Here is a 26,321-nt window from a genome sequence, read left to right as displayed (position 1 = left end):
GAGTGAACAAGACAACAAACAGTGCTGGTTGCCTATAAAACTAGCTTCATAAAGGAAATGTATCAGAGCTATCAGCAAATATTTCTCCAAGATCTCACAAACTACACATTCAGATAAATATAATTTGAATAGCTTTCTGAAACAATGTTAGATAATATTATAACTGGCACAATAGCCGAACAGTGGTGATTTTATGTATAAACTAAGTTAAAGACATATCTTATTCATTTCTCATAGCCCCTTCAGTTCTAACTCTGAATGTTCCTGTTTTCTCATAGAACATTATCTTTCATTCTTCTTTATGTCATGAAACGGAATGTCATCATACTGTCAAAGTACAGATTAGTATTAAAGTATTCAAGTTATTTGAATAAGGCTAAACAAATAACAACCTTTCTGTGATTAGCTGATTAGTTTATATTTCTGAATATCTTTTTGATGAATTCTGTTGCACGTGTTCTCTATCCGTATAGCTATTAATACTGAACATGTGATACCCACCATTAAATATGCAACTGTATTCATTAGCTCTAGTGGGTTCAGTTCTGGTTCAGACCGATACTGCTCATAAATAGGCTTTGTTGCCCTGAACTTGCTAAAATTGGTTTGTACCAATAGAAAGGGTCAAATGGTGCCAGGACCTCAGGGAGCCCTTTCCACCTCTTAGTTCCTACCAGTTGTGTTTCCAGTGCAGTGGCATGGCTAACTCTCAGTTCCCTAAACCTGGCATGGAGACTTGAGGAACTAGAGAAGTTGCAGGGCTGTTACCATAGTATGACTAATGCCAATTCTATGGCATAGCAGGAGAAGAGACTGAAGCATACTCGGGGGTCTATCTCCTGAAGCATACACATCTACAGAATGAGGGTACAGAGAAGTACTACAATGGACTGTTAAAGGGAAGTCTGGATAATAAGGCCCATCAGACTATTTCCAGATACTGCTGGTAGGAATGACAGACTTTACACCTGAGAATGTATCAGGAGGATATTTTAATCAGAGTTGGCCCTGGAAAAAACAGTGTCTTGACAGAAGCAAGTGATCATGGTGAAATAATAAAGAGGGAGAATAATAAATTATGAATAATAAAACAGGGAGAGGAGAGAAGAGAAGGAAATAGAGGATTGAGAGGCTATGACATAAAACTGGTCAATAGATTTTAACTGATACAAACAGTGAACGTGAAGAGACCTCCTGTAGCTGACTACTATCCTAAACTTACTACTAGTAGTGCTTATTTTTTTGTTTAGTTCTGTTCCACGCTTCAGTGAAGACTTCTGTTCCTATCTGAGAGAAAATAATTGGTCACTGTTTTGGTGAGACTTCTTGACTCCTGAAATAAGTAAATCTATAACAGTAAACAGTTCTTCAGTAAGAAAGAACAAATTTCCTTTTTGATATTATTGTATGATTATTACATGATCCTATCTTGCAATCACAAGAAGGAGTTAAGGAAACCACTGAAGCTTTTTAGAGAAAAGAACCTAACAGTATAGAATATTGAGAGAAATTTAATCAGAGGGAGTCGCATAAATATTACTGCCATTATATCTGGAAACATAAAGCAATTTAGTAATTACTGCCCCAGCATGCCTTATATTTAATATATTAATTGTATTTGCATACATCAGGTATATAAATGGAGACCTCAAAGTCATCTCTGTCAGATTTCATGAGTCTGTGAGTCAGGTAAACATCTGCAGCCAGTACAAAAAGTGCGCTTAGTCAAGCAATTTATCAGGACCACGCAAAAACTGCTTCTCACAAGCCTTCCCTGTTAATTGAGCCAGGACATAAAATAGCATCTGCAAATGTTTGACTCTTGATCCCAAAGCAAGGAATCATTGCGAAGCTGTTTGCAGAGCATACGCTGAATGTTGTATGTCCAGAAAAGCAGTACGGCAGACAACTAAATACAACGGTCTTAAATAGCTGGGGTAAGGCTGACTGACAGAAGTCTGCATTAAAGTTATTGTTGTCAAATCCAGCTTTATCCTTGGTAAAATATATATATGACTGTTGCAGAAAACATTGTTGTCCTGGCAATAAAAATCAGTGTCTGTCCAACACTGCTGCAAAAGATCTCTTTTCAATGCTGACTGGTTTTTATCTTGATAAAATTAATGGTGATTGTTAATGATCTGCATAGTCAGTACTACAAAGCAGAGCTAAAGCCATGAAGAAGATAGGGAAGTTTGTAAAAGTAAGTATAATTTCAGATGGTCTTCACCTGAGCCTAAGCACAATCTTCATTTTTTTTAATTGTTCAAAAGCAGTTGGGGATGCAATCACAGTTTGCCATTTGCCAGCTACCTCTCTGAACAGTGCAACACAGTACTAGAAACCCTCCTCTGTAGTTACAGGAAGCCATAGAGATCTGAGCAGGCAAAATATAGTATAGTGTCTTTTTCATTCAGATATTTGAGACTTTAAAAATTGTTTTAAACAACAACCTGAAATATTCTGGTGCTAAAAACTGAACATTGTCAGAATGAAAGTTTTGCCTAAACAACATGCATTTCCAGTAACATATTCTAAGAAGCTGTGTATTTAACTGCGTAGGAAAGATTGGTGTGGGCAAATAATTTGAACGCTATGCTGAATAAAAGTTGCTCTTATTTTGCTAGATCCTTAAACTAATGTGAATGGCTTGTATAGGTTTGCTAGGTTTTCCCCAGTAGACACAAGGACAGTAATCTCAAGACAGTATATTCATAACATAATTAAAACATCCATTTCAGGGATCACCCAACAAGTCCCAACTGGAAGTATCATTATAACTTGAACTAACTTTGCTTTTTAATATATTTTATGTGAAGAGGTCATGGTCATGTGCACGTCGAATTGGCTGAACACCTATATGTGTTTCATATGAAAATGGTCTTGAAGTTATTCATGGAATGTATGTAACTAACAAACAGTAAATCTTTAATGGGAATCAGTCATGGTAACTAAAGAAAAGGGTTTAAAGAATTATTTTTGTAAATACAGAATATAGATGATGGTGAAAGCATCTGTTTTCGCATTTTAAAATAAGTATGGAGATAAGCAGTAAGATCATCTAGTTTATCTTCTTTGCACTGTCTTTTGTTCATCAGTTGAGTTTTTGCTTTATAGGCAAGACAGGCACAGAAAATACATGACAATTAGGTATTCTAGAAGTAAGGTACTGTACTTAAATTTTAATGAATCTTTGTTTTAAACACTTTATTTGTCACTGTTAGGACAAAAAAAAAAGGCAATAAATAGTTCATCGGGATCAACATTTTAGGGTTTCTTTTTGAGAAAAAAAAAATCTAACATGCGATGTGTAGACAATGAGACAATGAGTAGCTGGAATATTTTAACATGAGTGGTATTTATGAGCTTTACATCCTTCTATTGAGTGAAGTGATACTGAAGATGACAGATTTACAGCAGTTGTGAAAGGAATAAAAATATTCCCAAATAGTTTTACTTTGTCATATATACTAGATTGTTTTAAAAATATATTTCAAATTTCCAAAACCAGCATTTACGGCAAAATAAAATTCACTTTTTATGGTACAAAAAAATCTTATGGACAAACATAGAAAATCCAAGTACATTTCAGAAGTAACTATCTCTAACCTATAAATATTGCTTTCTTAAAACTGGAGACACTTCCATTTCACTCCAGCTAGATGGGGCTCTACATGAATGTCTGGAACTGTTATTTGTATTTTCTTTCCATAAAACCAGTTAAATGTTATTAATTGATAGTAGTTCTGAAAGTGATATTTTGTTTTCCTGTTTCCCATAATATTTACAAAAATAAAAGCACTGGTAATATTACTGAAGAGGAATAATACAGAAATTCTTAATTGTATGACTGAAATTTATGCTTATATTTTTAGAGGAACTTAGTGAATGAGGAATTTACTTTTTTTGTGTGTCACAAATCTGCATCTTTCTGCTTTTGACTTTGTGGTGTTTTTTTAAAAAATTGCCACTTGAAAAAGCTCTGTTTTAAATCCAAAAATTCACTTAAGAGGGAAAAAATGCAGAATCAGAGCCTCACTAAAATTAGTGTACATGACCTTGGGCTTTAGCTGAAGCTCATGTAGTACTTATACTTGGGATGCATTGTTTTACCCTATCCCAAAGGAAAATGTTTAAGATATGTCAGAGGGATTATTCTCTAGAAATGTCCATTTCTTTCCATTGACTGTAAAGGGATCCTGGGCAGCTGCATCAGATACAGATCTCTGTGTAGATACAGACACTTAGCAGACAAGTGGAAATCCCCCTCCCCCTTTCCTGACACCCTTCCTATGTCTTTCTCTTGACTTCAAGGGCTGAGCTCTAACCTTTTACCCTCAATTAATGCAGGAATGAAAGGATAATTTTAATTTCCTTGCCACTTCTATTTTAAGAAAGGTAGCAAAGGTTTTGAGGGAAATCTGGAGTTGGTTTATGTTAATGCTTAATTATGCATTATTTAGACAAGAGTAAATATTAGGATTTGAGAATCCAGATTTTTCTTTCTTTAAGGAAAATAGCCTATTTGCTTTACTGCCAAGCATTGACTGTTTCAATATGTTCAAGCCTAGAAGGCTGAAAACAACAACACAGATGTGATTCACATAGGGCTCACCAGCATGGTGCTTCAGTGTTCTGGCTTGTTGGAAGGCTTCCAGGGGATTTAGGAAAAGAACATACTGAAGAAATGCAAACCATTATTTAGCCAATTAGTTGGGGAAATGTGTTTTTTCAGCATGATCAGAATTAGCTTTGTTAATTTTTATTTGCTCTCATCAAAATTTCTCCACACAGAACAAAATATTTAGTCACAGAGCTGTTATCTAGAGTTAAATGATTATGTACAATCCAAAGAAGTTTTAGAATACCCTGTTTATTAAAGGGCTTACATGTCTCCTAGGTGACTGTAGAAACAAAGTGGAAGCATACTGCATAACAAGAGGGTGTATCCATTATTGGTTTAGTAGTGTAGTATTGGAGCCTAGATCATGCTTTATACATGGAATTTATTTGACTATTTTAAACTTGTAAATCCTGATGGCAATGCTGTATGTATTACATTCCTCTTTCCTGGAACATGATTGTCAATGTGTTGGGTTTGGGGGGAGGTGGAAGAGACTGTAGGAAATGCTACTCAGTGATGCTGTTCTCCTTGTAGGATGTCCCTAAGAGCTGGTACAACTGAAAGACAGACCAGTGTGGAGGTATTTTAAAAAGTGTAATTAAGTCATCTTCTTTTATGTAAGATTAAGATGTATGTAAGGTTTTCTCAGTATTTAGATGAATCTACTGTAAATGCAAAAATTTGCAGATCAAAATCAGAAGTGGCTTTACAGGGAGGACCTTCCAGGCTTTCCACATAGTAATGAAATATGATACAAAGCAGCACGGTGTCAATAAATCTACAGGATAAAGGTCAGGTTTACATCGATGGACAGAGCTGGCAAATACATTTGTTCCTGCAATGTCTGTGTTTTAAATGCCACCCTCTGATGAACCTAGTGCAGAAATACACTTTTGGGTTTGATGAGATGTCAGTTTTGTTCAGTGCTGATCAAATAAGATGAATGAAAGTGAAACAAGAACAAAAATATTACTTCTGTCATTTATTTCTTATGCATTACAGGAACTGGGTCAGTCAGGGAGATTTCCCTTAAACAAATAGCAATCACTGCACAATATCACCCATTGATCTATTTCACAGCAGGCAATAGCCTTTTTGTCAGAAAGGACATACAATTCAAATACCACAGAATACGTAGAAATGCCCATGACAGGTTTAAAAAGTATCTTCCCCTCCTTTTACTTGCCAAGCCATCCTTCTCCATATATCAATCTAGGCTACAGAGCCGGGCATTACAAAAACACTTCCAGATCTATAGAAAAAAAAAAAAAAAGTAATGTAATTATTGTCTAACGCTAGGGAAATTTAACATTTAGCAAAAATAATTTGTTTTCTATGATATAAACATTAAAAAAAAACCCTGGCAAATTGGCAGTTGCATGAGCCAAACCATCATTTTGCCTAACTAGAAATTTGATGGCCCTATGCTTAGGCTGAGTGATGTATCCTATCACTAATTCATTTTCTTCAGAAAATGCCATCAAATACTAGAGTCCGTGTTCTGCAGATGTGATGCTTCCTTTGCACTTAATTTGTTTGTGAAATTATTTTAAAGCATTTAAAGGCAATATCTTGCTTTTAATTATTCTAAGCAACTTTCATGTGTCTGGAATGAGGCAACTAAATTCAAATATAAACATCTAAATAAGTGGCTTGTGTTCCTGAGCATTTATAACCTGTGTGGAGGTAAATGTTATTTCCAGTTTATCACCTGTATGTCAGCACAGCTAAAAAGCATACAAGAATTTCTCTAATAGTCAAATACGGAATGTCTTCTTTATATGTGTTATTTAGTCAACTAACTGAATTACTTCACTTTGCTTGACAAGTTGTCTTGGTTGATCATAAAATTCACAGATTATATCTTCTGACGATATGTATTTTAATGGTATGGCAACCATAAGCAGAGCTGTTTTGATTTAATCTGAAAGACTTTTGTCTATTGCTTTAGATTATTATTTATGGAGGTCAAATAAAAAAAACCTGTAAATCATGAGTGTCTGAAATAAACATTCCTCTAGTAATGAACTGAGATGTGTGAGAAATACTGAGAAACTCTCACCTCTGACTAAAATCTGGGTTTACAGGCAGCCCATAATCTTCATTTTATCATTTTCATTTATAGAGGCAAGAATAAACCTCCTTTTCATCTTCAGAAGTGAGGAGGAAAATAACAGCACTCATGAAAGGGAAAGCTGGTTATAGGAGCAAGTTAAAATGAGGAGAGAGACCTACATTCATTTGGCTGATTTGTTCCTGCTCTGTCCACTTGTTGGATTATATACAAATATTTAAGTATTTACCCTTCAATATAAAAAGACTGCAGATTTTAACCATGGTAACCATTGTATCACTTGCTATTTAGTATATCTGTCTTGTAATGCCGAGAAATGCCATTAAAAGAAAAGCATGTGTTCAAGGCTTCAAAGTTGTTGATTATATTATTAAAGGTTTTCAGGAAAAAAAAAATCTATCTATAATACAGTTTATATTCTCAACAGTTCTCCAGCTTTTCAGATTCTTTTTAAAATATGAAGAGACTATAACAACAAGGGAAAATTTGAGAATGACTCTCATAGCATGACAAATCTAGAGCTTACGAAAATTACTTATTTTTTCTTCTACTCTCTCTCCACTGTATTGTAAGAACCCATTATATTTTGTATTAAATCCTATAATCTATAAAAATTAAGTAATATTGGGATTTAGGGATTTTAGCTGTGCTTTCCATTATGAGCGCTCTTAGGCAATACCATACACTATGTTTACCTAAGTGACATAGCAATATGAAATGGAATTGTTAATGAAAATAAATACATAACATTTTAGGGAAATATAAATTATGTGTTATCTTCTGGAGGAGGGAAAATTGTATCTTTTTTCCTATTTGGTGAGATATAAGGCCCTCTGGGAACTCAGGAAGTAAACCATGCATATTGCACATAAATAACTCAATAATTTGACTATACCTAGTTTCAGATCAGCTTTTCTACAGCTGCAGACTGGGTGGAGATCTTCCAGACAGATACACACCAGACATCCTAATGTGATATCCTTCAGGTGAAAGGAGGATCAACTACATTTTCCCCCTCCGAAACAGTCCACTAACTCCCTTATTTTGTACCTCTCAGATCTCTGTTAGATCGTTGCTCTGTCTAAAGCACCTTCCTTCCCATCGTTACAGTATATAATTGACCTTTTTAGTAATGACAGAGAACAGAGAGGGAGCATTAAAGGAACTTCGTATATGCACGCAGAGGGACTTTTGGATGTGTCCTCTTTTACCCTTGCAAAGAAAGCAGCTGAGAGTGTTCCAGTGACAATGAACTTAGTGGCTGTCTTCAAGGCATATTAATATTTTTGAATATTTTGAAGACAGGAAACATTTGACAAGCGTGCAGTGAGATATCCCATGGAATTGTTCTTGCAGTGGCAAATAATTTGACTCGCCTTTGCTGACCAAGCAGTTGTTCTTATATATAGTTTCCAGTTGTACTTTATAAATGACTTTAATTTACAGTGCATTACACGGCTATGCCTCTAAATCCCCATGCAATAATTTGTATCCTCTCCCTTGATAGTTTAATTGTAATTTTTTTTAAGGTAACTTCTTGATAATCCAATCCAACTACTTCTTTCTCTTGCTTCTGAATAATAAATCTTTAGGTACTGTTTATTCAAATTATCCTAGGTAGTTATTTTATAACTTTTTAATCTGGGTAAGAAACAGTGTTATTCTTATACTTCCTTGGGGAACAAAAACAAGTACCACAAAAACTTATTTCTTTACATAAATACAAACCAGAACATTTAATTAGATTTGCTAGTGTAGTTGACAAATGGCATACATGTACTATAAATGGAGTACATATATCATGTATATATCATTGCACTTTAGTTGGAACTTCACACTGTCTTAATACTGTATAAAGAGCAGTGTAAAGAAAGGTTTTATTTCCAAAAAATAAAGCTTCATCTTAATCAAATCTTTACAGGAGCTTCTAGTATTCGGAACTCCACAATATGATCCCCGGGACTTTAAATTCATGAGAGAATACTTGTGTAAATAATATTATGTGAAAAAAGCCCAGAAGGAATACATGTCTAAATAAATCTGGCCTAAAGTCCTTCCATTTTTTTCATGATGGATCACTGAGCGTGTGAAACAATATCTAAAATTTTCTTGCTTGTCAATGGGATAGGAAAGAGAACTTTAGGAAGATAGTCATTTGTGAGACAGTGAGGTTTGCATTTCAAGCAAAAGGTTAGAAAAGGATTACAAACACTATGATGGTTTAAGAGATTTCATATGTTGTTCCTGGTCCTTTAGAGGCAGATTTTTTAAATTTTTTTTTTTAATTTTCCCCAAAAGCCTGGCATTTAATTTAAGGCCTCTTGATTCTCTAAATAATTAGCATTTTTCCATTTTTACTCTCCTTTTCAGATTCAGATTTTTAGAATATGAGATAGGTAGACCTGTTACAATAAGCAGTAAATTGCAACTTTTGTGACCTTGGCTTTTGTAGATTGTGAACAGTAAAAAATTCAAAAGTAAACTGGAAAATTTGATTCATCATTTATATTCCCTATATGCCCAGTCATCATAAATAAGTAGAGAAGGAAGAAAAATATGGAGAAAGTCAATTAAAACCTCACTGTGTTGGTATCAAATATAATCATAAAAAAATCTATTTAAAACAAATTCTTAGGATAGAAGTGTTTTTTAAATTTCCATCAATATGCTTTTCTGATTTTCCCCCTCTATTCCTTTGCTGTCCCCTCATCTTTGATAACATTTCCTTATGTGCCTTTTAATTTATTCTTACTTTCTTAAAAAAACGTCCTGACTTATCATAAATGGATATAGTCCATGGGTGATAATTGAAAATTGGCAACAAGTTTGATGTTTGACCAATTAGCCCCCCTCACTTTGTTTGGATGGCTTTACTCTCTATCCTTCAGAAAGGACACAGGACCTTACTGCTGTAGTCAAAGTTGTGCAAACAGACATTGCAACAGCTTTTCACATTTCTAATGTTTTTTATATTCCTCACATTAAATACAGTTACACCTAGGCATATATGCCTGCAGGAATGAGTCTTAGTGAGATGTAATAAACAAGGGAAAATTCTTGCTCAGGTAGGATTTGTGTTTAGTGATGTCACATCGCTTTAAACTAGGTTAGTGACACTGGGAATAGGAAAGGAAAGTTCAGTATGTGTCTGCTTTCTCTTCTGAGTCTACTGAAAGTGCACTCCTAGCAATGTGGGTATTCTCTCTGGTCAGCTCACCAGAAGTAGCTGAGTCAGATATCATAAAATGACTAACCCACATTCACTTGCTAAAAGCTTAGGCACATCATACTCATTGTTTAATTAGTTTAATAGTTACAGGTTTATTGTAGCAATAAAATATGCTATAGCTGTAGCATGTCAGTTCAAAACCACTATTCCTTCTTCATAAGGAGAATGTCCAGAGAATATCAAACTATGTTCAAGAAATTAGATTACTCTGTTGGTGTCAACATGGAGAGTATTCATCTACAGTTGCAGAACTTGTCCTGGAGAAAATTGTGATTCAGAAAGCTGATTGTATGTATCTGCATTTTAAATTAAAACTGAAGAAGTTAGAGTTCAGGCTCTACTGAAGTTTCACTGAATTACTATTTGAACAAATACAGCTGATGTCAATAGTGGTTTTTGAACACTGTTGAAGCTAAAGGAAGGGCAAGAGCTTAGTGTTAAGTGGGAAGTTTAAGGCAACCCTCATGGGCATAGCTGAGAATGTTAGAAGAGAAGAATTGGATCAAGAAAGAAAATGGTTCTCAGACAAAGTGTTTACAGCTGCTGAGCTCAGAAATTAAGTGCAAAGAAAAAGCTAAATAAACGAATTTGAAACTGGTCATACAAAATCAAGAGACCAGGCCAGAATAAGAAGATGACAACAAAGAGTGTAGTAGCTCAGGAGAGATGTCTGAGTAAGAATCTTATTGATAGTGGATTTTACATTGCCAACTAAGGTTATTAAATCAGCAACTAGAGAAATCCTGAGAGAAGAAAAGTGATTGATGTGAGTGAAAATACTCTGAAGAAGATAAAATGTTGTTAACTAATATTGATTGTGTAGGTGAAATAAACCACATCTTTGAAAATCTGAAGTAATGTCTCCCACTGAAAGGGTCAAAAATAAACCTTTCAAAAGTGATTTATATGCTAGGAGAGCTTAAAATATTTTGGGATGCAGGGAGGAAAACTGGACAGTGACATACAGATTGGGTGAGACTGACAATAGTGTGAAGGAGGAGTGGCTGAAAGGAATGTACAAATTACCACACAATTTCTGTAGTGTTGCATAGCAGAATGTTAAAAGGCCTCTGTAAAGGATTTAAAAGAAAACCAAGTGAATCGTTGGGGTAAGTTTTGAAAGGCTCTTAAATGAGCGGATGGCACATGACCATGCTTAATAACACTGTGAGAATTTGGGCAACTGCTTTGCTGCTCTCAGAGATACTTGTGGAAAAAATTAAGTGTGAGTTTATGAAGAAGGTGGTGAAGATGAGACCTCTGCCAGAAAAAGACATTAAAGAGTAGTTCAATTATCACAAATCAGAAGCCATTAATAAATTTGCTTGAGTGAATTGTCAAACAGATGAGTGGTGGCTTTGAAAATATTTTAAGATTATAACTCTGTGCCTAGGGAAGGCAATCCTTCACTAGTCCTAGAGAATGAGGTCTAGAGAAGGCAAATATGTATGGAAAAGAGAAAGAGGAGAAAAGTTGCAAAGAACCTGGTTAAAGGCAGAGAGTATTAGAGAGAAATAAGAATCAAAAAAGATTACCAACAAACAGACAAAGATAAACTATACATGTATAATATCTTGTGTAGCAATCTATACTTGAATACTGTGGTTATATTATAAACATTTTGGGGAAAATGAGTTATTAATGAGGATGATAATGACATCCATGGATAAATTCTTAGCAACAATCCAACTTCTCCAAAATTAGCAAAGAACTCAGAAGATACTTTAGTGGAGTAACTATTGTGGTATACAGGCATGCCATGGGGAATGCTTCATGGTAAATAGTCAGTATTACTGGTCAGAATGTTAATATTTTCCAAGGCAGAACATTTTTAACAGGTACAAGAGATAGACTGTGGACTCAACTTCGCCTGAAAACTCCTTAAATTTGGCAAAATTTCTGTTAATTTTGATTTTTTTTTTAATATGAAACTAAAAGAATCATTTAAAATGCAATTTATAAAAAAATGGTCTAAAACTTTAAACAGAGTAGAAAATCAGAGTAAAAAATACCTTCATTTGTGAATGAAAAATATACACGTTCATCTTGTTTGTTGTTAAAAATGTATTCATGGCAAAACTCCAAGTTGTCTGTCATTTTAGTTTGGCTTTGTATAAATAAAGTATCTCTGTTTAGAGAGAACTGTGAGCTCTGTTATTCATCATCCTGTTTACTTTGTGTTTTACACTCTTCGTCATGACCTTTTGTTTGTTTTTCGCTTTTAAAACGTGCTCATCCAAGAAAAGCTTGCCTAAGTGTTTGTGTTTGGTGTGCAACCATTGCCAGGGATGCATATTGTAGGAAAGATTTACGAATATATTTGACCTGAAAACTCTAGCTACATACATCTCTATGTATACATTCTTACAGACAGAAGTATGCATGCTTCTGAGGAAAAACTGCATCTTTTGTGTTCAAAGGAAATGTGTATGAAATCTGATAGGTGGAATGCTGACCCCATGATTTCAAACAGACCAGTATTTGGCCTTGTAGAACACAGTTTCTGCAAGAGTGAAGATGTGTATTTCAGTGGAATACAGGGAATCTACTTCAGCTTAGGATAAAATGCCAGAGGTATTTTTTGTTGATGGATGGAGGGGTAAGAGGCTGCTCTATTTCTTGCTTTCTTTGGAAGGAGTTAATTTCATTCAATGGTACCATAAAAGGAAAAAAAAATATTCCAGGGCTACTGAATTCTCTTCTGTCCCAGCCTAAGAACACAATCTGAATTTGGTTCCAATAGCTAAATATTTTTGAAGAAGCAAAAAAACCTGAATATCTCATATTTGTTCTTCAAACCTACCTAAATGCTTTAGAAGCCATAGTAACCTTATCTTGCATTGAAATACAAGTCCTTAAGTGTACATATTCTTTCTGAAAATGGGATTACAGTGCTTTTGAAAGACTTCCCTGTTCATTTACTTTAATTTGAATGGAATTGATCAAGGTAAGCTTGCTTAGTGTTTAAAGAGATTACTTAGCAACTTCCAGATTTAGATGTGTTCAGAAAAATACAGTTAATTTTCTGTTTACCAAAACAGAATGTATTATGTCTCCTTGTGGATTGCAATTTTGCATTAATGAACTGACAAAAAGCTCCAGGGTATATAACAGAAGAGGTATTTATTCTTTTCTCTATATATTTAAATTAAATATTCTACTAATTGTTTCAGAATTACTTCACCACTGCAAATAGTTCTCATGAAGCCTTTACATCCTTGCCCCTTTCATAGAGTGAACAAAGCAAAAGTGCTGGCTGCTAGATCTGTATGTTAACTGACACACAAGGAAATGGGTCGCCAGTTCTGGTAGTTTACAGTACTGGTATGGTCAAACTCTTGATTCAAGTCCCACTAAATTCCATTTAAATTTAATGTAACTGCTATGAAACTGAGACAGATGCTATAAACAAGATCAGAATCAAGACTAATCCCTGAAGTTAATTTAAACATAGGATATTATTGACCTTTATTTTTCTCCCACGTTGTTTCTCTTATCACTCCTCAAAATTATTTGTTTTTCCTTAACATTAATAACCTAGTTATACCTCACCTTGCTATTAGGAGATGCACAACACTGCTTTTAAGAATTTCTGTTCTGTATTGGAATCAAACTATACTTTTTTGCATATATTAGCAAAGCAGAATGAATATGTAACACTTGTTTTAAAACTGAATACTGAATTCATCTTTTTCAGTACCTACTCTCACAAAAGCCTTGAAAGACCCTCATCAATAATAATTAAAAAAATATTCTGTCAATATAGCCTTTAGTTGCAGATATTCAAGACCACTTTCAGTACTACTTTAGTCATTTCTCCTTTACATTCTTTGTTAGTCTTTCCCAAATAACACTTTCTCAATCTAAATTTTTGCCCTAAATGTCACTCCATCTTTTCCATACTTTTCACAACCACACAACCCCACACTCTTTCTTTTCAGCCACATATTACCTTCTAATCTCACAACATTTCATTTTCATCAAGCACTTGACCTTCCCAAGCCACCACCATTCCCTGCTTCTTTGGGACCCACTGTATGATACCAAGCAGAGAAGGGAGTGGAAGGAAAGAGCCTCAGTCCTTTGAGTGGTACAGCTCTGCTCCTACATGGATGAGTTTTTCTTAGCAGTTGTTTTCAGGAAATTCTAATAGATTAAAAGATCAAAGGACAGTGATACCTGATAGTTTGTTGTATGCCAGTTCTCCAGTGCTGTACTGAATTCTGGAGTACAGTTCCAGTACTAACACGCTGCCATGGAGAAGACCACAGTCATACCAGATGACAATATTTGTGTGTCTGGTACCTTCCCCAAATCTGTTTTTTAATGTTTTGTGCCACGTTTCTGATTGAAATGCTGAGTTTACATTTAGCACAGCATGTTTGGCCAGCAATGCTTGTTTTTCAAGATTTTCCAAAACCCACGTTTTCAGTTTTGCTGTGAAATGTAACAGAACATATGTTCCACAGCTGAATCTGTCTGTGACGGTGTGCTGTGTGGGACTGTGCATGATAGCAAGCAGGCAGAGCTCATGTCAGGGCTCATATCTGGTGAAGGAAGGAGTTACTGGCTGATCTCAGGTCTTGTCCATGAACCATATCCTGGTAGATGGCTACAGAATGGCTCTCTGTGCAGCTATGAGCTTCTGCTTTCTTGTGTAGGTTCATATCTGCACAGAGTGTGCTCAGCAGGACCTATTTTGTTGTGACATACAAATGACATTTTCCCTGTGATACACGTTTAAATGGAGAGAGCCCAGTTCTGTAAAATAGAGCAATTGTATTGGAATAGACCTGCCTAACTATCCATCTGGCATTGGAGAGCTAGTGCCCTGCTTAGGGAAGAACAGTGATGACTATACGCTTTAGCATAACCATTTTTATTTGGTAGATTTAAAAATTATTTGTGTTTCTTCTCCATCTAATTTCCCCAGTTGCTCATACTGCACATTTGATGACCTTTTGGATTTATTCCATGACCACAGCTCCTTTCCATCTCAAATACACTTTATTCCTTTCATACATTCTTCCTTATTATTCTATGAAAAATGCTACCAATATATACATTTTTTTAAGCTCTGTTATTGTGTTCCTGGCTATATCTGAACTTCTGTAAAATTCAGTTTACTAATCACTAATCAGTGGCCACACAGAGACCTCAAAGGAAATGACAAAACCCAGAAAAAGTGGAATTTATTGGAATTTATTTATTATGGAATTTATGTCAGCTGCCATAAACTAGGAGATACCTAACTACACAAGCACTAGGAAGCTTCAGCATTTCGTAAAACTGGACTTTAAAAAAACCTTCTTTTGCTAAAGTTTTGAATTGCTAATGCATATCTTTAGAGTTAGTAGTTGTTGTGGTGGTTTTTATTTGTTGGTTTGTTTGGGGTTTTTTAAATTTAGTTTCTAAATAGATGAAGAAGAACCAAAATACTGTAAGAAATCTTTTCCTGTAAGATTTCAATCCTAGTCTTGAAAATGCAGTATTTTATCATTTGTTATAAATTTGATGCACCTCTTAGTTCAACCTTCTCTTTTTAAGCATGTTTTCCCTGACTTTCACTATTAACTTGCATTTCATTCTACTTTATAGAGGATCTGCGCAAAAACTTGTCTCAACCAGATTCTGATGCCCTGGGCCCATAAATTCCGAGAACTTTTTAGAAGGCTAATTCCTTCATTTCTCCCATGCCATAATTGCTTTGCTCATTAAAAGATTGCTGCATTAAATTTATATTTGTATTTTTTTACATCTTATATTTGAAAACATGAATGTATAATGTCTCCCTGGGACTCTGCACCATTACGATAAAAGATACAAGTGAAGTCTAAGACAGACATGTTTAATTAGTGAGCAAACTTGACATTTTCAGTGTTTAGACTAGACAAGGAAAAGCCAAGAGCAAACTAGTGTTTTGGGGTGGGTTTTTTTTAGATTGCAGACAGAAATAATTGATTTAACACAAATCAAAATGAAACTTCTCTACATTTGTAGTGGATAAAAGGCCATTAGAGTTAGGATTCAATGCTTAATCAGAAATCTAAATATTCTAAACATGTAAGTAGGAGCAAAGATGTCATTTTTGAGTGATAACCATTCAAATTCTGTAAGCAGCAATGGAAGACCTACATCTTCACTAATAAGATATTTATTTCAGAATCCACCTCTATACAAATCCAGAATTAACTTTTCTTCTTTTAATCAAAATTTGTTACTAATATAATTCTTTCTTTGCTCTGTGATAGCACAAACTTTACAGCACTATGTAAAGCTGTTAACACAAGGCAGGAATGGAAGTATTCAGCCGTTTAATTAATTTCACTTAAGTCATTTGGGACTATCTTTTAGTCAGTTTTGAATTGTTCACCTTCAGCTTCACACAATTTGGCTTGGTGTCATGGTTTAACCCCAGCCAGAAACTAAGCACCACACAGCCACTCGCTCACTCCCCCCACAGCACTATAGGGGAGGGAAACAGAAAAGTGAGAAAACTCATGGATTTAGGCAAAGACAGTTTAACAGGTAAAACAAAAGCCACACGCACAAGCAAAGCAAAACAAGGAATTCATTCACCACTTCCCATCTGCAGAGACGTGCTCGGCCATCTCTGGGAAAGCAGGGCTCTGTCACGTGGAACAGCCACTTGGGAAGACAAACTCCATCACTTTGAACTTCCCCCCCACTTCTTTCTTCTTCCCCCAGCTGTATGTGCTGAGCATGACACCCTACGGTATGGGATATCCCTTTGGTCTGCTGGGGTCACCTGTCCCAGCTGTGTCCCCTCCCAACTTTTTGTGCACCCCCAGCCTCCTCATTGGCAGGGTGGTGTGAGAAGCAGAAAAGGCCTCAACTCTGTGTAAGCACTGCTCAGCAATAGTGAAAACATCTCTGTGTTATCAACACTATTTTCAGCACAAATCCAAAACATAGTCTCATAGTAGCTACTATGAAGAAAATTAACTCTATCCCAGCCAAAACTATCACACTTGGCTATATCCTTTTAAATATAAGGACTAAAAATCTTGATTTTTTTTTTAATTGATCACTTTTTATAGAAATGTTTATCCCAATCTCAATCAACAGAAGTATAAAGCGAGAATATTCTTTCAAGTTCTGAGAAATTCTTGCCCTAAATATACATGCCTGGATTTTTCATTCAGAGCAGAAAAAGCTGATCTTGGCTATATGCTCCATGGCATGTAAAAAGAAGAAAAAAAAAGTCTCTACCCCACAATAAACATCAGTGGAATTAGCTCTGCAACATATTGGGAAAGATTTTTTTTGGTGAGGTCTGAAGTCAGCATAAAGCATTTACTTGACATTTAGCAACCTGCTGAAATAGAAAATGTAACATGGAAAACCATCAAATTCATAGCAGTGGTATATTACTTATTCAATAAAGTTGGCACACTGTGTTATGATATAGCATAAATCAATGAGATATTGGTTGAACATTTTATATAGAACTATTTTCAAGCTAGTAAATCTGCATGGTGACATTATTTGATCAAATTCAAAGAATTAGACCTCTTTGTTAAAACCAAAGAAATCTGGAAAAACCATTAAAGATATTAGTATGTAGATCTGTTGGTAACCCCTTTCTTCTTCTCAGAAGCTGCCAGATTTCAAAGCAGTGAAGTTCTTAAATTATAACTAGTATTTTGACCTCTGCTTCCAGGGCACCTGTTTGAATCTGGTCAACCTTAGCTGGGTGCAGTCATCAGTATTTGAAATTTGCTTAGACACAGTGTGTTAATCTCATTTTCTGTTTAATGGAGCAAATCATCAGATCTCAAATAAAATCAGTGTAATTGTTTCTGATGTTATTCACTGGTTATCAGTAGAGAAGCTGAGAACTAAATGAGTAGCAATGTTGTAATTTATTACTAGTGACAATTAAGGAATGCTAGGCTTTGTTATCTTAGGCCTGTTTTTCCTAATTTAACATATGCTTAGTCTAAGATTTGTTTAAATATTTCTAATTTGTCACAAAACCTATCAAAATATACAAAATAGTTGCTGTTTAGAATGAAAGCTTTGTCTTCTGAATTTCTCTTGATAACTGAGTCATCTTTCTTCCCCTTCTCTCAGTCCAGAAGGTTCATAATCTTCATGCTTTCTTTGCTGCATTAAAGTCTTCCACCTTGGAGTTAATCTATAACATCACCGAATGTTACAGAATCAGATCCACAGGACACTATGCTCCCTTCACTGTTGTGAATGACTGAGCAACATAGAAGAAGGCCAGTCATTTGGGCTGGCAGATTGAATCTCTTCATCTGCATCTACTGCTACTTTGTTCTATATAATAGTACTTAGTAGATCATTAAGGTGGGTGGTCAGGCTTTGGTTTCAACTGCTAGGGACATTTTTTTCTCAGCTGGCAGTAGAATTTTCATTCTTTGGAAGTCTGTTATTCTTTGATGGGTAATGAGTGATTCAGTAGAAAGAAGCAGGAATAGTTCAATTTCACATACCCTTCTAATTCAGGGTTAGAGGATGAAACAGAAGAACCTACAGAATCTGAGAGCTAGGGCCCTTAGGATTTAGCTAAGGCCAACTTTCTCATCTGTGAAGTTGTGTTTTTCATTATATCTGACATTTTTTGAGGGTGAGTTTTGTTACAGATTATTAGCCTATGGCACTGGGCTGGGAAGATGAGAATTCACTGAGATACAGAACACAAAAAAAGAGTGAACAATTGAAATTACAGGGTTATTGGTATCTTGTTGTCAAGGTAGCTTGAGGTTGGTTTTGCACTGAGAGGAATTCAGCTTGCTTTTATGTGTGATACTATGAAATTAATTCAGTGCCCAGTGTGCCCCAACACTAATTATAAAACTTTCTAAAAACAAAGAACAAAACCAAAACAATTCTTTCTAGCTTTCTTTCACTGTTTAACTCTTATCATGCATCTCTGGAACCACTGTATTGATTTACACAGTTCAGGGTTTACATGTGATTGATATGTATCATTTTGCATCAGATCATTACCTCAGGGATGTTGCTTAAGACATTTAAGAGTCAAGTTCCTGAATTCCCTGCTATTAACTTTGAAGGGAGTAAATCCATACCAGCAAGGCACTAATAGCTTCCTGGGTAGCTGCTGTGCAGTGAATCAGGTAACAAACATATGACAGTCATCAAACATTACTAACTTATTAAATAAATGGGCATCTAAGAAAGGAATCTTCTAGGAGAATTTAGGAAGAACCATCTGAGCAGACTTGAGACATCTTTTTTCAGCCTTCCTTGATAAATGCAGGGGATTAAGCCAGTGAGTAGATGCCCACTGTCTGGAGGAGGTCTACAGTCGACAGAGGAAAGATTTCAGAATTATCTTGGTAAATATTGTTTGGAGAAAAAAGGGAATGTAGTCCAGCATGTATATATATATATATATATATATACATAGTCAAGGTACTGTGTTTAGGAAGGATTACAAAATGGGAATAAATGTCTGGGTAGTAGTTTGCATACAAAGGCTGTAAATTTAATGTGAGTTATCATCAGAAGTATTGAGTGCAGCAGGTGTTCTATGACATGTATCAGCAGATGCATAACCAGGACTCAGAAAACAGGTTTTTTTACTGTGCTTGTAGCTGTTAAGAACTCACCTACAGTACTATGTCTAGTTTTAGTTCCTGCACGTTAAATAAAAAAGTATGGGCCGCTAGAATAATTTTTACGTATTTAAAGATCAGTCTCAAACATCTTTAGCTTGCTTTCTTTAAAGCTGAATGACTCAGTTCTCTCAGCCCACTCATAGTTGTGTTTACTGGACCTCTAATCTGTTTTTATCCTCTGAACTAGGTCTTTAAATATGTTTTTTTAAAAGATCTATAAGAGGAAGGAAACAATCTATTCTCTGTATCAATGGCAATTGAACAAACAGTATTTGATTTATACTGCAATAAGGAAAATTCAGTTTATTTACTAGAAAAAAACCTTTTAAAGGTATTGATAGTGATGCAATGAAATATATTGCCTAGAGAGATTTTTGGAATCCCCATAATCAGAAGTTTTTAAAAAGTCTAGACAAACATCTGTCAAGATTGCTGTTTGATCTTGCCTTGGGAGAGAGGATGGATGAAATGACCTCTTGAGTTGCCTTTCAGCCCTGTTATGAATCTATAAAATAATGTTTAAGCTCTCAGGGTAGAAAAGAACTATCCAAGCACAGAGAATCTGCTACAAATGACCTTTGATATTTTCATTAACAAAGATTTGGAAGCAGTCTCAGTGTCTAGCTAGTAATGATGAGATAAAATTATCCAAAATAACATTAATCTGCAGTTTCTTCAATCAGAATCCTATATATAAACACATTTCTGGTTCAACTCTGTATACACTGTGACTTAAGTTAAGGCTCCTTGTAGGAAATAAAATTAAGATTCTGTGTTTATAGAATGAGAGTCTTAATTTGAAAAATTAAATTTTTGTTATGTCATTGCTACAGAATTGCTCTTGGTCTCTCCAAGACAAGCTTGTTGAGAGACTATACTGATAAACTTGACTCAGTCTGGAAAATGGTCTTCTGCAGAAGACCATCTGACTTGTTTGGGAAAAGATCAGTGTCCTTACTTCATGTCTTCAGAGACAGCTGGAATCTGACTTTGAAAAGAGTTTGCTTATAAGCGTCTGCTCGCTAAAGAAACTTGTTTCTTTCTGGACTTCTTAAAGAGCAATAGTTTTCAACCTTTTGCAATTTTAACACCCTTAAAAAATCTTTGGAAGATGTTGACTCTAGAATAATGACTGTAAGGTCATTAACCAAGTCTGGTATTAAGTAATAAATAATGGTATTAAGGAATAAATAACGGAATAAAAAAGCAGCCTGAGGTCACAGATGTCTGCATCACGAATCAAAACCACCTACTGTAGAGGTGTAATGTACACGGAGGTGAAATTGTCTATAACTAGCCATAGGAAAAGAGCAAGATCTTCTGACAACAACCTTAAAGACCATTTTATCTACCTTGTAGATGAGTCTTCTATGGGAAACATTGTTGAAATATAAGACAAATAATAAAAGTGAAGAGTTTTTATAGAATCACAAGATATTTCAGCTCCAAAGAGACCCCTGGTGATCTCTAATCCAGCCTCCTTATCAAGGGAGTGTTAGCTATGATGAAGTCAGACTAGGTTTCCCTAGACTTTACCCAAATGGTTCTTCAAAACCTCCAAGGACAGAAGATTGCACAACCTCTCTGGGCAACCTCTTCCATCACTTGACTCTCCTATTCTTTTGTGAGTCTTTATATCTTCAGACACAGCCCCCACCCCTCCACCCCACCCCCATTTTCAAGGGTGAAGGAAGAGGGGTTTTTTTAGTAATGACAGTGTCTGTGCAACACCAACAATTGAAGATCTCAATATACTCTGGGAACATTAATCTTTGTTAACAAATGGTTGTGACTTTACTATTTCAACTGCCTTACCCTTGTCTGTAAAAAGAAATTATAATGCTTACTGGCCTTTGAGTTTTTGAGAACCTTTGGTGAAAACTGTATTTATGTTAATTGTTTTTTCTACAAATAGGGATATTTTACTCTTGCATAAACAAAAAAAATACTATCCCTTTTTACATTTTAAATATTCAAAACTGACAAAGTATTAGCTCAAGGATTAATTTAATAAGAAAATGCAACTACCATTATCTCTTACTCAATTAAAGGACATTGAGACTATCAAAAAGATTAATCTACTATGTTGAAAAAAGCCTTATACATTCATCCCATTGAAAAGAATTGTGCTATTGATTTCATTGCTTTCAAATAAGTTGGTTCTGGAAATACAATTAGGTATCAGGATGCAGGAAAAAAATAGCTTGTTTTGTGTCATCAGAATGGAAAAACAACAAAGAATTGAGTATATTCCTCATACATGTGAAAAGCTTTTTCTAAACAACTAAATTAATTCATCTCTACAAGAAAGCAACAGAGATAAATAGTTCCTCTATCTTCAAAGAAGACAACTTTGCAACAGCTAATATTCTTGAAAGAAAATTGACTATAGTTCTTTTTCAAAGAGTATAATATAATTTTGGAGAACATTCCTTCTTCTGAGTCATTTACATAAAATATTAATTTCAAGCAAATTAATAAGACAATCTCTCTTAAATTCTGATTCAATGTTCTTATCAGTCAATAGTTGAAATGAAGACGCTATGAATAAACACATGCAAATCATATACATTCTACAGAACAACAAAAGTGTTATAGAATGGTATAGTGAAGGAGGTGTAGTATAAAGTAGATATCTAGCCCAGTACAAGTGTAAGATGATGCCTGGTGCTCAAGTCTGCTTTGTATACTATCCTTACAACTATATGGTACCACAGAAAAACACAAAATGCAAAATTTAATAGATGCCAACCTGCTGAGCTTTGTCCACATATCCACCATTCACAACAAAAGGAGCTTTGCTGTTTAAGAATCAAGCCTGAAAAATAGCATGAAAGGAAACCTATCATGTATTATAGCTCACTGGTAGGTATGAGGCAAACTATTCTAAGGAGGTCTTCATTTTGTCTAGGAATCAAAATCCCTCACTGAAGATGATTAAGGCTTTTAACTGCAGACATACCTGGCCTGATGAGTGACTTCTCCAAACTGTTCAGGTTGTGTTATAGATATTTTCAGATTTGGAAGAATTCTTCAAATTTGTTGTAAATTGCTCAAGTCTGCCTGAACTTGTGTCTTCCTATAACAAATATTGGGAGAGATGTCCTGTGTGCTGACAATTCAGCACTGGCAGTGTGCTCACTGCTGCACAAATGGCAGAGGACATTTGACCTTATTTATTCATTAGCAACAGTTTGAAACAAAACTGTAAGCCCCCTTGGGACACTTGACAGGATTTTTCCATCACATAAATCATGTTCTGAAAGTAGCAAAATGTTTTCTTGCCAGCTGAAATATCTTTAACATGATGCTCTTGATTTCTTGTGCCTTAATTCTCCACTTAAACCATCTAAAATTTGCTACTTTTGATAGAAGTCTCACCTAGTTTGTTAAAAACAGCTTAGAATGTGACTTAACACTAGAATCATGAGTGGTTTGGTTTAGAAGGGACCTTAAAGATCCTCTAGTTCCACCCCCCTGCCCTGGGCAGGGACACCTTCCACCAGCCCAGGTTGCTCACAGCCCCGTCCAGCCTGGCCTTGAACCCTGCCAGGGAGGGGGCAGCCACAGCTGCTCTGGGAAACCTCTGCCAGTGTCTCACTGCCCTCACAGGGAAAAATGTCTTCCTTAGATCTAACACAAATCTACCCTCTTTCCGTTTAAAACTATTACCCCTCACCCTATCCCTACACCCCCTGACCAAGAGTCCCTCCCCCCCTTTCCTGCAGCCCCTTTCAGTACTGGGAGGCCGCTCTAAGGTCTCCCCGGAGCCTTCTCTTCTCCAGGCTGAACACCCCCGACTCTCTCAGCCTGTCCTCACAGGGGAGCTGCTCCAGCCCCTGAGCATCTTTGTGGCCTCCTCTGGACCTGCTCCAACAGGTCCATGTCCTTATGCTGGGTGCCCCAGAGCTGGACACAGCACTGCAGGGGGGGTCTGATGAGAGCGGATTAGAAGGGGAGAATCCCCTCCCTCGCCCTGCTGGCCACACTGCTCTTTATGCAGCCCAGGACATGGCTGGCTTTCTGGGCTGCAAGTGCACATTGGGTCCTGTTGAGCTTCTCATCAACTAACACCCCCAAGTCCTTCTCCTCAGAGCTGCTCTCAATCCACTTGTATTTCTCTCTCTGTTATTTTTGCTTATGTCCTTGGGCTGAGTGTGCGAAAATGGCCAGTATTCAGAAGCCCTGAGAGCTTCTCCCATCTGATAAACAGACAAATCAATGGGCAACCACTCTTACATCTTGCAATTCTTTGGCTTTACACAATTATATTTTTTAACATCTGTAAATAATCTTTGTGTGTCTCCTCCCTTTTTTTCCTCCTCTGCTTCTCCAGCAATTTGGAACCAGGGAAACTTATTTGTAGAATATAATAGGATAAAAGGGTATCAAACACAGTAGTATCAATGAGCATTAGTAGATTGCAGTTGAATGAGGCTGCTGATCAGGATAGTAGTCAATAACTGATTTCATAATTAACAGAAAAATAAGTTCAAGGAGATAAAGAGTCTTTGTTTCTTCTCTTTTGCTTGAAATGAACTGTTGCTCTAGTTATGAATGGTAGACAAAATACAAAAACAACCCTCACTCAGGATCTCTGTTCATCTGACAAAGGCTGATGTATGTAAGGTTAGGATTTCCTCCCCTGTGACGTTTCTAGGAGTGCAAAACACGAGATAAGCTCCATGAGCTAAGACAGCTTTTGCAATCAAAGTTTGATGGATACATGGCATTTAGGTCTATTGATCAATGACACAATAAGAAGGAGAAAAGGCATTAAGATATTTTGGTGTCAAAGCTATAGAGGGGTTTAATTTTTCCTTCTGATAGCAATATTTAAGGGGAAAATTTCTAGAGTGTAATGGAAAAGTTGCTTGTAAAGATACAACTTATTTTAAAAAAAACACAACATTTTCCCTCTTGAGTTGCTCCAAAAAAAGTTTTAAAAACTTTTAAAATGCCAGCAACCTGAAATGTCAATACTGAGTCAGGTTGAGGAAAAAGCCTGCTTCCTGACAACACTTCATATTTGTTGCTGAAGAGCACGTGTGCTACCTGCATTTAGGAACGCAGGCATACTTGTTAGCGGGGGTAGATATTTTGGTCATGTGCCATAAATTATGAAACGTTGTTTGGAAAGTTAACCTAGAGCTGTTTAGACCCTAAGTATCAATTAGTGTACACTGAGATGTGCATTTGGAGCACTTGTTTGTCACAGAGAATAGCTGAGCACTTATTGTTATACAGAGAGTATAACAGTCTTTTAAAAAGGATCTTCTTTCTAGCATGTATGTACACTATAATCTCTCTCTATATTGCTATATGTTTCTGCATCCTGGCAGGAACATCCTGAAGGGTTTAAGGTGTATGCATGTCATTCTCTTATCATTCCCAGGAAATCAGAGAGAGGAACAAAACGAGGGACATTTTATGAGCTTTTTCACTGTTTTTTGGCCAGTGTAGATGAGCAACCAAAATGAATGAAACTTCTTTCTCTCACCAGCCTAGAACACTGATGTTTTCTCCTCTCTTTATCAAACCTGAAACCTTTTCTTCGCTTTATAAAGTGTGTGTAACAAGAAATTTTTATTATAGAACTATATGTATTATAGTAGCCTTTCATATTAGTGGCTAGTTTACCTGCTGTATCTTAGAGCTGCATAAGTGTGACAATACATTTAGAACTGTCCAAATGTCCACAGTTTGGGATTTTCTTTTCTGTCTGTAGGTAATTTCTGTAATTAATTCAAAGGAGAAGTTAAGTTCTTCTTATAACTTCAGGTGAATTAGAAAAAGATTGCCATGTTCTAAAGTTTGCAGCCAGCATAGTAATGAAACCTGATATTGAAATATTCCTTGAAGAAGACCAGTTCTTTTGCTTAGTTAGAAAAAAATTGAATGAATTTTTTTGTGTTTTGTAGTGGCTGCAAGAAAATAGCTCCTAAAATAAACATGCACATCTTTCACATGCACTGGAAATCTTGGCACTTCCCAGCTAAAATTAGAGTTCTACTTATTTTGTCATTTATTTACTTGTTTATTAAAAGAAAATTCAACATCACTGTAAACCTAGGTGCCTTGGCAGAAAACAGAGGTTTGAGAGTATCACAAGTATTTAAAGATAGCAGTCATTTCTCTTCCAGACCTTTGCTAAGCGTATCACATCCTGTGCGTGGCATTCTCAGATTGCTATTCAGTAGAGAAAATGACATATATATGGTTTAACCATCTGATAGGTGCCCACTGCCACCTGTAGTTGTGTTTCTACTCCTGACTCCTGGAATTTGAAATGAGTTCACCCTAGTCGTCTTCATGGGCAGCTTCCCCCTCCCCATCTCATCCATACTTGGAGGGTCACAGTAGTACCTGAACACATGAAACTGGGGCTAAATTTTCTTTCACGCAAAGAGAAAAAACAATCAAAGAGAAATTTGGGACATTCCTATTTATATAAAATAAATTGGATAAACCAAGACAACATGGAAGATTTTGGTGAAAGGAGCAATTTCAAATAGTTATCTAATTTCAGCACTTGCACCTTTCACCCTCCACCCACACTCATCTGCACACTGTTCTAGTACTTCATTGGGAGTGGGGTAGGTATTGTGGCATTGGAGAGCCTGGCACAGTGAAACAGCGCAGCACCACTGCTGCCTAACCTGCACCGCTGCTGATTTTGGTGGAGACTTCTCAGGCTTCCCTGCAAAATCACGTGTGCATACTGCCAATCTGACAGACACATCCTGTACAAGGACAGGGACT

This window comes from Athene noctua, chromosome 9, assembly GCF_965140245.1.
Source record: "Athene noctua chromosome 9, bAthNoc1.hap1.1, whole genome shotgun sequence".
NCBI classification, from domain to species: Eukaryota; Metazoa; Chordata; class Aves; order Strigiformes; family Strigidae; genus Athene; species Athene noctua.
The sequence above is the reverse complement of the archived record's forward strand: the minus strand, read 5'-3'. Positions refer to the sequence as shown.